Genomic DNA, 12,151 nt, shown 5'->3' with positions numbered 1-12,151 from the left:
CACTTAAACTAGCCAGTTAATTGAATCAGTGATATGTATAGATAGCAGGAAGTAGAACAGTAATGGTTTCATGGGGTAATGCTGGTTGTACACGTATCGGTCCCATCTTTTGACGCAACCATTAATTCTGTGTTGTAATTAAAGTGGTTGTAAAGGCTCGAGTTTTTTTTACCTTCATGCATTCTATCCATGAAGGTAAAAAACCTTCTGTGTGCAGTGCCCCTACCCCCCTCAGCCCCCTTATGCCCTGTACACACGGTTGGAAATTCCGACGGAAAAGGTCCGATCGGATTATGATGTCGGAAAATCCGATCGTGTGTGGGCTCTATTGGACTTTTTCCGTCTGAAATTCCGACGGAAAAAGTTTCAGAGCTGGATCTAAAATTTTCCGACAACAAAATCCGATCTGACTTTTTCCGATCGTTTGTAGAGAATTCCGACGGACAAAGTGTCACGCATTCTCAGAATAAACTACGAGACCAAAGCTATTGGCTACTGGCTTCTACGTAGTCCCGTCGTACACAACGATTGTCACCTCGTTCTGATAACTTTGTCCAACCGTGTGTATGCAAGACAAGTTTAGGCCAAAATCCGTCAGAAAAAATCAGACGGATTTTGTGGTTGGAATGTCCTCAATCCGGCGATGTCCACGAGAATCTTGGCTCTCCAGGGACTCACACTCCCAATTGGCTTTTGGCAGCAGTTGGAGCCATTGGCGTTGTCAATCACAGCCAGTGAACCAGGGAGCAGGGGCGAGTTGGGCATCTGTGTGTGAATGAAGTGTGCCAGCTAGTCATCAGGAGGGAGGGAGGGGGACTAGAGCGCCGGAGGGGGGAACCGAGAAGAGCAGGATCCGGGCAGCTCTGTGCAAAACAATTACACAGAGCAGGTAAGTATAACATGTTTTTTATTTTAGAAAAAAACAAAGTCATTTTCAAACGTGCAGCTCAATTGCTTGCTATTTGGGGGACTGGTGAGAAATGGGCCTAAGGGGTAGTTTGATTAATTTTGCAATTGTTGGGACCAGACCAGAGCAATTCTGATTGGCTTGCCCAGTGAATCGCTCTGGTCTGTCCTGAAAGCGCTGCACGGAGAAAGGGAGAAAAGTGGAGATTTCAAATCTCCGGACTGCTGAACCAGCTGCCTGGGCACTGACAGCTCAGCACCCAATAAGGTAAGGAGGGGTGGGTTTCCGTTAGCTAGGGTCATAGGCAGGGGTGGACTGACCATTGGGCCACTCGGGCACTGCCCGAGGGCCCCGAGCCACTAGGGGGCCCCATCAGGGTTTTCAGCCTCACTAAAACCAGGGACTGCATGTAAAAATCTGTGTTTTTTTTTACATCTGTCTCTGAAATGCCCCTTACCGACATACTTTTGGTCTAAAAATCCTGAGATTATAGCTTCTCCAACTCTCCAGTACCTTCTCAGCCAATAGAAACATGTCTGTGTATACTATGTGTACATGTCTGTGTATACTGTGTGATTGTATACTGTGTGTATACTGTGTGGCCCCATAATCTCGAATTGCCTGGGGGCCCCATAATCTCCTATTGCCCGGGGGCCCCATGAGTTGTCAGTCCGCCCCTGGTCATAGGTGTGCGCAGCCTATTGCATTAGGGTGTGCACCCCAAAGCTAATTAACACATATGAATACCATCTGCTGTCTCAGGGAGGAGGCTCTGGCGGTGGGTGCCAGTTAATTAGGAGCATATTACATTACACCCTAAATACGGGTGTAACGTGTTCCTGAAGTTGAACCTAGCCTTTAATATAATGGGGGGCATTTACGCTGTCCACTGGCACCCCCAACCACCCACCTGGCTGCCGCCTCTGGATAATGCTAATTCATATGGGGTGATTAGGGTGTGCCCAGGCACACCCGGCATACCCTGTGCGCACGCATATGGCTAGGGTATTAGTTCACCTTTGTGTTTTTTCCTTTAAAAGTGAACTAACACCAGGACTGCCTCACACTGCACTGCGCTGAAAAAAAGTGCATGCAGTACCTTTTCTCAGCGCACACCACCGCAATGCGCCAAGTTGGAAACAAGGAGTAGCCCAGAATAGCCACCCAACGCAGTCCTACCGAACCTGGTGTGGAGTGGTCCAGAGAAAGTGCTGAGACCAGGGGATTAGCATGACAGCCATGCATTTGTCTTTTACAGAAAGAAATCAGCAATGGCAGTCATCAATTTTCTCTCTTGGCCGGCCTACTTGAATAAATAGTTGATAACAGAGGCAAAGCGACCGGCAAGCAGTTGAAAAGGCCGCACGATGAACTCATCAAATAGAAACAGCAAGAAGAGTCAGAGATGCTTTGGATGTTTTTTTGAAGCCCGGACAAAGATGACTATAGATGACTGGAAATGATAGGTGTTCGCAGAAGTCTTGATATAATCAGTAATTTGAGGCAGGACCTGAAACATGGCATGTGTAGCCGGAGAAGAAGAGAGAGGAGAGGCTGCAGTAGGGAATGGGAGATGCGTGCCCTTTCTAATCAGATCAGCCTCTCAGAGCCGCTTCACTATTAATGCTAGCTGCTCTTCATAAAGTAACCAGCAGTGATTAGAGGCAGCTCTGCAGATCATCCTTCACAATGCGCTCTCTGCCCCCTCTCTGCCTTTATCTGCTCCAACTAATAAACTCACACTGCTAGCCAGCACTACATTAAACACATTGATCTGGGAAACGATGCGGCTAAAATGTCTTAAATACAGACGCGTTTCAAAGTTTGACTTCTTCTACTACAAGAAAATATATAAGCAGCATGCAGACTATGTGGTGTGCAAAATATACGTCTAAGAAATTCACTGTATTATAGAGAGAGATTCCATGACCCTATATGCATCCTGAATATCGTACACAGACCAGTCATTTTTTTTGTAGCAAAGAACTTTTGATGGGCATATAGATAATGGCATCACAAAAATAATACCATAAAAAAAATAGAGTTTATTATACAAATAATAAAAACACATATCCAATATTTTGGGGAAGGGTTTTCAGTTCTTTTCCACATGATTATAGATTAAGAAGCCAAATTCCACATGTCAAATCAACGCGTTTCAAAAAATCCTACGTCTTCATTAGGAAAACTTGTGAATGAGATCCATGTGACCCTATCATTTAAGAACAGAGGATGTAATTATCTATTGGAGGGTAGTTGGTATGGACCAGTGGTCCATCCATAGCTGGGAATGACATCTCCTGATGACAGCTCACTGCACACAATGCATTGATCGGAGACAGCCTGACTCCTTTCCACGGACAGAGGCCAGGACACAGAGGAGACGGGGGGAAGCTGCTGCCGGCCGGCACCAACCAACATATCAGCCCAGGGGCAGCACAGGGTAAGTGAACTGGCGACCAGGGGGTTTTGGTATGGTGTGCAGTGTGGGCTGGAGCGATGGGGAGTCCGTGGTCAGGTCCGTCTGCTGCCCCCCTGACCAATGGAGCACCAGCCACCACTAGGGGTCTCTAAACTGTGGCCAGTGGGCCAAATGCAGCTTGCTAGCATTTTTCTGGCCCTTTGTGCATGATTCCTTTCACCAAATGAGGCACTATTCCTCCTGTTGACACCATTCCTTTAATTGATGCCAATCAGGAGGCATAATTCCTCCCACTCCCACTATTCAACAGTGGGGCACTGTTCCTTGCACTGACACCAACAATAGGGTTTAATTTCTCCCAGTGGCACCAATGATGGGTCACTATTTTACCTTTTATTTACTCCCACTAACACTGGGAGATTTTTTACTTCCACTGGCCATAGTCCAGCCAATGTGAAGTCTAAAGGACAAAGAACTGGCCCTTTACTTAGAAAGTTTGGAGACTCCTGGTGTGGAACTTCAAATCCAAGCATGGAAGCATGGAGGAACAACACATGACCAAAGAAAGCCCCATTCTTACACAAGGGATGCAATCAAGAGTCCCACAAAATGCTCCAGCCTCCATATCCAACGGCCTCTAACAATAAGTTTTAGCAAAGTTGAGTGATTTGAATTGCTTTTCTAGAAATGCATCAACACTTGACTTGGGAGTTCCCATTGTGTCCTATGGCAAATGTAGACAGGTGCAGCTTTTTCAGCTGCAGCAGCTAAGTGTAGGAGTGATGCTGGCACTCTGTCAGGTTATCAGGGCACAGCAAGTAACCTGCTAATACCAGAGTATTCAGGTGACTGCTGTTGCTTAGTTTTGCTGCCAGGGGAAGCCCATCCTTTATCCAGAGTGGGGTACTGCAATACAGGAGGTGTGTTACTCGTTAGATCACCAGGTGGGGGGAAGAGGGGGAAAAGCCCAAAAAAAGAAGACAAATGCAGCAGGGGCGGACTGACCATTCGGGCACTCGGGCACAGACCGAGGGCCCACGGGGTGGGGGGGGGGGGGGTCCCATGAGAGGCTCAGTCTGCCCCTTAAATGCAGCCACCATACCTAATGATTGGCAATCTGCAATATATCCCATTCTCCAAGTTTCCCAGTGACAACACTATGACAGAGACAAGGGATCATGGAGCACACATCTATGAAGATTGGGCATGGATCCCTCTATAGTACCTGTCCTCAGCATAGATGGAGAGCAATCTCTGTCCGGTATTATGTCTTCTATACCCTTCCTGGAGGATAATTCTTCTTACTGGTGACAGATGAAATCTGACCAGCTGCTACGGTTTTACACACATCTAAACCCTTAATTGCATTTATATCCCATATACCAAAGAATAATCTTAACCCTGAGATTAGCATATAACATACAGGAGACTTGATTTCTCTCTGAAAATGTTAGCTGCCTGGCTGGCATTATGGAGGCACATCAGCAATGGCACTGTATGCATTTCTCCACTGATATATACGGATATACCCAAAGAAGGGTGTAGGGACCCTATGGGGACGATTTACTAAAACTGGAGAGTGCAAAATCTGGTGCAGCTGTGCATAGGAACCAATCAGCTTCCAGGTTTTTTGTCAAAGCTTAATTGAATAAACTGAAGTTAGAAGTTGATTGGTTTCTATGCACAGCTGCACCAGATTTTGCACTCTCCAGTTTTAGTAAATCAACGCTTATGTATTTCTGATGATCCAATGTCCCAGAGCTGCACAGCTTTTTTGCAAAAGGCAGGACATACACAGAAACGTAATGCACCAAATGCAGTTATGTTTGTGTGCATGCTATTTTATGCAAAGGGCTGCATACAGCTGCTTTCACCCAATTATGTCTATGGGGGGCCGCCTGCTGGGACACCAGAAATACGCAAAGTCTTAATTCTGCATGGGAAAATGTGCCTGTGTGCATGCAGTCTTAATAAAAAAAATGGTTTTTCCTATAGCAATAATGTATCTCTATACAGGTGGGCAGACTTTTTGATCTCATTGCTCACTAAAAACAAACACTCTATACTAATGATTGGTACCCAGAGATCATGTGATCTCGGCTGTCTAGGCAGGACATTCTGGAGTTTTTTTTATTGGGATATGATATAGGAAGTTTAGGATAAATAGTTTTTCTGGGGGGACTGATATAGGGAGTTGAATAGTAGCAGTTATTTTTTTATTGGGGTATGATATAAGGAATAGTAGTTTTTTTTTGGGGGGGGTATGAGGGGTTGCAGTTTTATTAGGGTACAATATAGATGTAGAAGTTTTATTGGGTTATGATATAAGGAGTGTGTGAGTAGTAGTTTTTTGGGGTATGATATAGAAAGTTTAGGAGTATTTGTTTTATTTGGGTGTTATATACTGTATGGAGTTCCGAAGTAATAGTTTTTTGGGTTATGACCTAGTAAATTGTAAGAGTAGTAGTTTTATTGAGCTATGATATAGGGAGGTATAACATTTCTGGGGGGTATGATAAAGGTCGTTTATGATACATGAAGTTTAAGAATAGTAGTTTTATTGTGGTATGATACACAGATTTAGGAGTAGTAGTTTTATTGGGGTATGATATAGGGAGTTTAGGATTTGTAGTTCTTGTTATTGGGGTATCCTATAGGGAGATGAGTCATATTTTTTGATGGGGGGTATGATGTAGGTTGTTTAGGAGTAGTAGTTTTTTGGGGATTTGATATTTAGGAGTTGTAGTTTTTGTTATTAGGGTATGATATAGAGAGATGAGTCACAGTATTTGGGGGGGGGGGGGGGGGGGCTGTGGGCTGAGGATACAATGTAGGTTGTTTAGGAGTAGTTTTTCGGGGGTATGATATTTAGGAGTTCTAGTTTTTCTTATTGGGGTATGATCTAGGGAGATGAGTCATAGCATTTGGGGGGGGGGGGTTATTAATTATGTAAGTTGTTTAGGAGTAGCAGCTTTCTGGGGGTATGATATAGGGAGTTTAGGAGTTGTAGTTCTTGTTATTGGGGTATGATATAGGGAGATGAGTCATAGCATTTGAAAGAGGGGGGGGGGGGGGTTATGATGTAGGTTTTTTAGGAGTAGCAGTTTTTTTTGAGGCATGATATAGGGAGTGTAGGAGTAGCAGTTTTATTGGGGTATGATAGGGAGTTTAGGAGTAGCAGTTTTATTGGGGTATGATGGGGAGTTTAGGAGTTGTAGTTTTTATTATTGGGGTATGATGGGGAGTTTAGGAGTTGTAGTTTTTGTTATTGGGGTATGATAGGGAGTTTAGGAGTTGCATTCTTTGTTATTGGGGTATGATAGGGAGTTTAGGAGTTGCATTCTTTGTTATTGGGGTATGATGGGGAGTTTAGGAGTTGTAGTTTTTGTTATTGGGGTATGATAGGGAGTTTAGAAGTAGTGGTTTTATTGGGCTATAATATAGAGTGTTTAGGGGTAGTAGTTTTTGGGGGGTTTGATATAAGGAGTTTAGGAGTAGTTGATTTATTGGGGTATGATATGAGCAGTATAGGGGTAATAGTTTTATCAGGGTATGATATAGGGAGTTCAGGAGACATTTTTTATTTGGGAGGGTGCTTTGATATAGGGTGATGAGGAGTAGCAGTTTGACTGGGGCATGATAATCTTTGTGTAGGAGTAGTAGATTTATTGAGGTATGATGTAGGGTGTTTAGGAGTACTATTTTTTTTTCTTTTTTATCGTGGTATGATATATGAGGAGTGTAGAAGCAGCACTCTCTCTCTCTCTACCGTATATATATATATACACACATATAGGAATTAGGAATCACGTAGAACTATTTCTTCAAAAAGGAGGAAAAAAAACAAAGGGATCATGCAACTACATATACCATGATACAAAATGTATGTATATATATATATATATATATATATATATATATATATATATATATATATATATATATATATATATATATATATATATATTTTTTTTTTTTTTTGTATCATGATATATGTAGTTGCATGATCCCTTTGCTTTTTTCCTCCGTTTGATTAAATAGTTCTATGTGATTCCTAAACTCAAGCTGTACTGCCTCCTAGAATACAGTCACTTTGTAGTAAGCTCCAATAAGGTTACTAAACCTTTCTTCAGTAGCATTGTCTGATAAAATGATATACTATGGAAGCAAAGCTGCAGAAAAAAATAAAATAATTATACGCAATACACTTTCAGTAATTGTGGAACGTGGGATTATCTCTGCAAATCAGAGATCTCAAACAACTCTGGCTGAATAAAATATATTCAAACATGAGCACAAGCAACAGGAAACTGACACCAGCGGTTTGAGGCTGCGCTAAACCCAGGCTGATCATCCAGAGCACTTCACCTCTGTCTGTCTCATCTATAGAGATGACCTGGGGGGGGGGCTGGGTTATTATCACATTGTTACATTAATACATGTGCACATGCTTTTTTTTATTTTTTTTTTATTTTTTTTATCTATCCTAATAGAAAAAAAAAACGACCCTAGATACAAAGCATGAATAATGCCTATTATATGTAAAGCTGTGTACATCTCTGCTCCTAAATTATGTGCATAAACATCATATAAAAATAAAAAATATACAAGCACAATAAATAAACCGAATTTTAAAGCGTTCGCCCGTTGGCTTGCTAAACCAATTTGGGATCGATTACAGACATCGCCGATCTGATACAAATCCTGCAACTTGGTCATCCAGCTTTGGGATGTCAAATGCTATGGAGTGGGGTGGATATTATTACAGAGCTAAAAATCTGATCCAAAATCCAACCCGAAAATTAGAGACGAGAAATCGGAAAAGAAATAAAAAGCAAACAAGAAAAATGAAACAAAATAACCAGGAAAGGGAAATCCCTGAAAATTTAGATAGAAGGTTCATGTAAAATTGTTTAATGATATAAATATTTAGACATTTCATACAGACTAGAAGAAAACACAGTAAAATGGGGGCTTCCAAAGAGAAGGGGTCGGGGATCTATCAGGGTGAAAGTGTGACTTGTGATATGATGAAAGGTTATTTGTTTGCAGACGTGTTGCAGTATGGGTGAGACCCAGGAGCTGACACTCTCTATACTGCTGGACTTTGATCCGATCTCCCTGAAGCCTGAATGTTGAATAACAAACATATACTTCTCTTATGGATGTACTCAATATTATAGAGCTGCCCCTTGGAAAAACACAGAATAACACCATGAACACATCACTAGATATAGATCAGCATAGACATTGGCTACAGAGCAGTACACTATAATAAAACTAACAGATAAATCATTTCAACTGGAACACATAATACAATAAACATTTCCTACATATATGGATTATTAATACAATATTCTGTATATATATATATATATATATATATATATATATATATATATATATATATATATATATATATATATATATATATATATATATATATATATATATATATATATATAAAATAATAAATATATACCTAGAGAGAAGGAGAGAGAAACAACCCTATATATATATATAGAGAGAGAGAGAGAGAGAGTTGAGATCTATATCTTTCCTGCATACTGCATATTATTATTGAGATATATATATATATATATATATATATATATATATATATATTGATTTATATATATATATATATATATATATATATATATACATTTATACATACTACAAATACTGAACTACTGTATCTGTATACTTAAAATATATTGGACATTAAATAAATCTAAATATATATATATATATATATATATATATATATATATATATATATATATACCTTGCTACATACTTCAAAGATATTGGATTTTTACTATCTAATTATCTATCTATCTATCTATCTATCTATCTATCTATCTATCTATCTATCTATCTATTTTTTTTCCTTTCTTTATGTCCATCTATCTATTCCACCCACCTACCTACTGCATTTATCTATCTATCTATCTATCTATCTATCTATCTATCTATCTATCTATCTATCTATCTATCTTTCTTTCTTTCTTTCTTTCTTTCTTTTTCCTTTATTTCTGTCCATATCTATTCCACCCACCTATGTTTCTGTATACTGCATTTATCTATCTATCTATCTATCTATCTATCTATCTATCTATCTATCTATCTATCTATCTATCTATCTATCTATCTCTCTATCTCTCTATCTTAATTTTTCTTTCTTTCTTTTTCTTTCTTTCTTTCTTTCTTTCTTTCTTTCTTTCTTTCTTTTTTTTCTGTCCATCTATTCCACCCACCTACCTTTCTGTATACTGCATCTATCTATCTATCTATCTATCTATCTATCTATCTATCTATCTATCTATCTATCTATCTATCTATCTATCTATCTATCTCATGCTATGTTTATACACATATAGATAGATGCATTAACAAAACACCCACTGGCAATATGTGAACAGCAACACCGATTTAGTAATATACAAGCAGATGATGAGCAGTTAGATGACTGTAATTCTACAAATATGGGAAAAGAGGAGATATATTGACTGTAATTTAAAGCAAGGCAGTTGTCTCTTAACCCTTGCAGCTTTCTGCAGACCTCAATTACTTAAGAGTTTATCTGTAAAGAGATGCTAGCAGCAGAATGGAAACCCAGCTGAAAGGGGAACTCATTAACCCCATGGAGCTACCATTGTCCCCATCCCAGCCTGCTAACCAGCAGTTAACTCGTTACTGGCCAAGGCTCTCCACCTTCTGCATGCTGCTGGCCTCCCCTGCCTGTTTAATGCTTAACAAGCCTGTCCTATATAGCCAGGTGGGGTTGGTATAGCAGAAGATACATTTTTCATGTCCTATGTGTCATATAACGTCGTTTTTTTTTAAGTGATTAATGGCGACCAAATTAAATCAGGGACTTTTAATAGCCAAACCCTGCTTCAATAATTTAATAGAGCTGTGTGCTATAAAATACAGACTCCTAAATCTGTCAGCTCTGTACATTTCTTGGTCCTTATCCACTATTTTACTGGCCGATTAGCAGCTACTTACAAACAGTAGATCAAATAGATGATTTGATGGGGGGGATGCATTAATCCTTGGCTAAAGCTGGCTCTGCTATTAGTACATATACATAAATAATGTATTAGCCCATGCATGGGTTGGCATACACTGTAGCTGCTCTGGAATATAATGATGGGTCTACTCCAGTCTTCCTCTGATTGTCACAAATGGCTTGGTGGTGACACCCAAGTCATGAGACATGTGATGGATACCATTGTCCAGAAATGACCCTCCATTAACACCAGCTCTTAGCATCTGTATCCTGTCACCAGCTTTCATCTCTGAGCCAAGAGAGGCTTCATTGTGAGAGTGCCATGCTGAGACCAACCTTTGGGATCAACTTAGATGGGTAACTGGGGCTGACCCAAAGCTTGATCCCCCCCCCCCCCTTATCTGAGCTTTGCCTGGCTGCCAGTCTCCCTTGGTGCCAATGATGTGCAGGTGCTGCCATTTGGAGAGATTTAATAATAACACAATAGGGAGATATTATTAATATTAATTGACAAAATCCAAAGGATGAGTTTATTATTATTATTATTACTTTTTTTTTTTTTGGAACAGTACAAATGAAATGAGTCTGATTAGGAGAGGAGCTGGGTTAGAGGAAAGAGAGAGAGAGAGACACAGTTGACCTGGTGGGTGACAGGCTCAGGTTGGAAGGGTGACATTTTATTGTAAGCCTGACTGTGAAAGGAAGAAAAGGGAAGGACCAGTCAATTTAATGCGGGGACCAAGAGTGCAAGAGCGTTGCTAGGCGACAGAGATGCTGCGAAAGTTCTATCAGAAGCGCTACTCTGACCTTATGCAAATAGAAGCTCCCAACTCTTTGTGGAGAGGCTGAAATTTCCACCCACTGTGTCACCAATACCTGGCATAGAGCCTTTTATTCAAATGTACTCAAAAAACACACACAGAGCATGTGACAAAGCCTGACATGTTTAGGGCTGGAGAAAAAAAAAACAGAGAAGGGAAGAAAAAAAAAAATGCTTCTTAGCATAGAAATGTCAATGTTCTGTCCTTCACAGTCATCTCTACTGAGCCAAGCTCTGAAAGTCTTAGGAAAACTCTGCTACTGCCAGGATAATTGTTACATCAGCACCCTGGGCATCCTTGCTTTGCTTTGCATCAACACACACTCTTAGGTAGATGTGGCAGAACATAGGTATCATAAGAGTAAGGAGTGCCAGCACTACTCAAGATGCATTAGGGCTGATTAACTAAAAGGCTGTTCACTTTGCAAGGGAATTTGCATTTGTTTGCCTTTGGTAAATCAGCCGCCATACCAACAAGTCAAGAGAAGATCCCAGATAGCAAGCAATTGAGCTGCAAGTTTTGAAAACGACTTGCTAAGCTATTGCTAGGCTTGCCAGGCTTCACAAGTTTGCAGCAAGTCCGCATTACATGAGATCAACATTCTTTGCAAACTTTCTGCAAGTTCTGGTTCAGTTATGTTGTGCAATAGTCCTCCCACCACAGGGGGGCATTGTGGCTGAATTTTCATGCTGTTAACCTGCAGAGCTCTTGCTCTAGACTCACCACTACAACTTTGCTCTCTTTTTTTTAAAATGTAATCTTTATTTGAATTTTCAATTTTTATGCCTCATACAACATAGAAAAGACATAAACCAAAACACCATAGAAAAGAACAAAATGACAAGTCATTGAAAATGACTTGCTAAGATATTGCTAGGCTTGCCAGGCTTCACAAGTTTGCAGCAAATCTGCATTGCATGACTCCAGATCAACATTCTTTGCAAACGTTCTGCAAGTCTGCTGCAAGATCTGATTCAGTTATG

This window comes from Lithobates pipiens, unplaced genomic scaffold (genome assembly GCF_037356315.1).
Source record: "Lithobates pipiens isolate NorthernLeopardFrog02 unplaced genomic scaffold, aLitPip1_a1.2 Scaffold_7, whole genome shotgun sequence".
NCBI lineage: Eukaryota > Metazoa > Chordata > Amphibia > Anura > Ranidae > Lithobates > Lithobates pipiens.
This window is presented reverse-complemented; position numbering follows the sequence as displayed.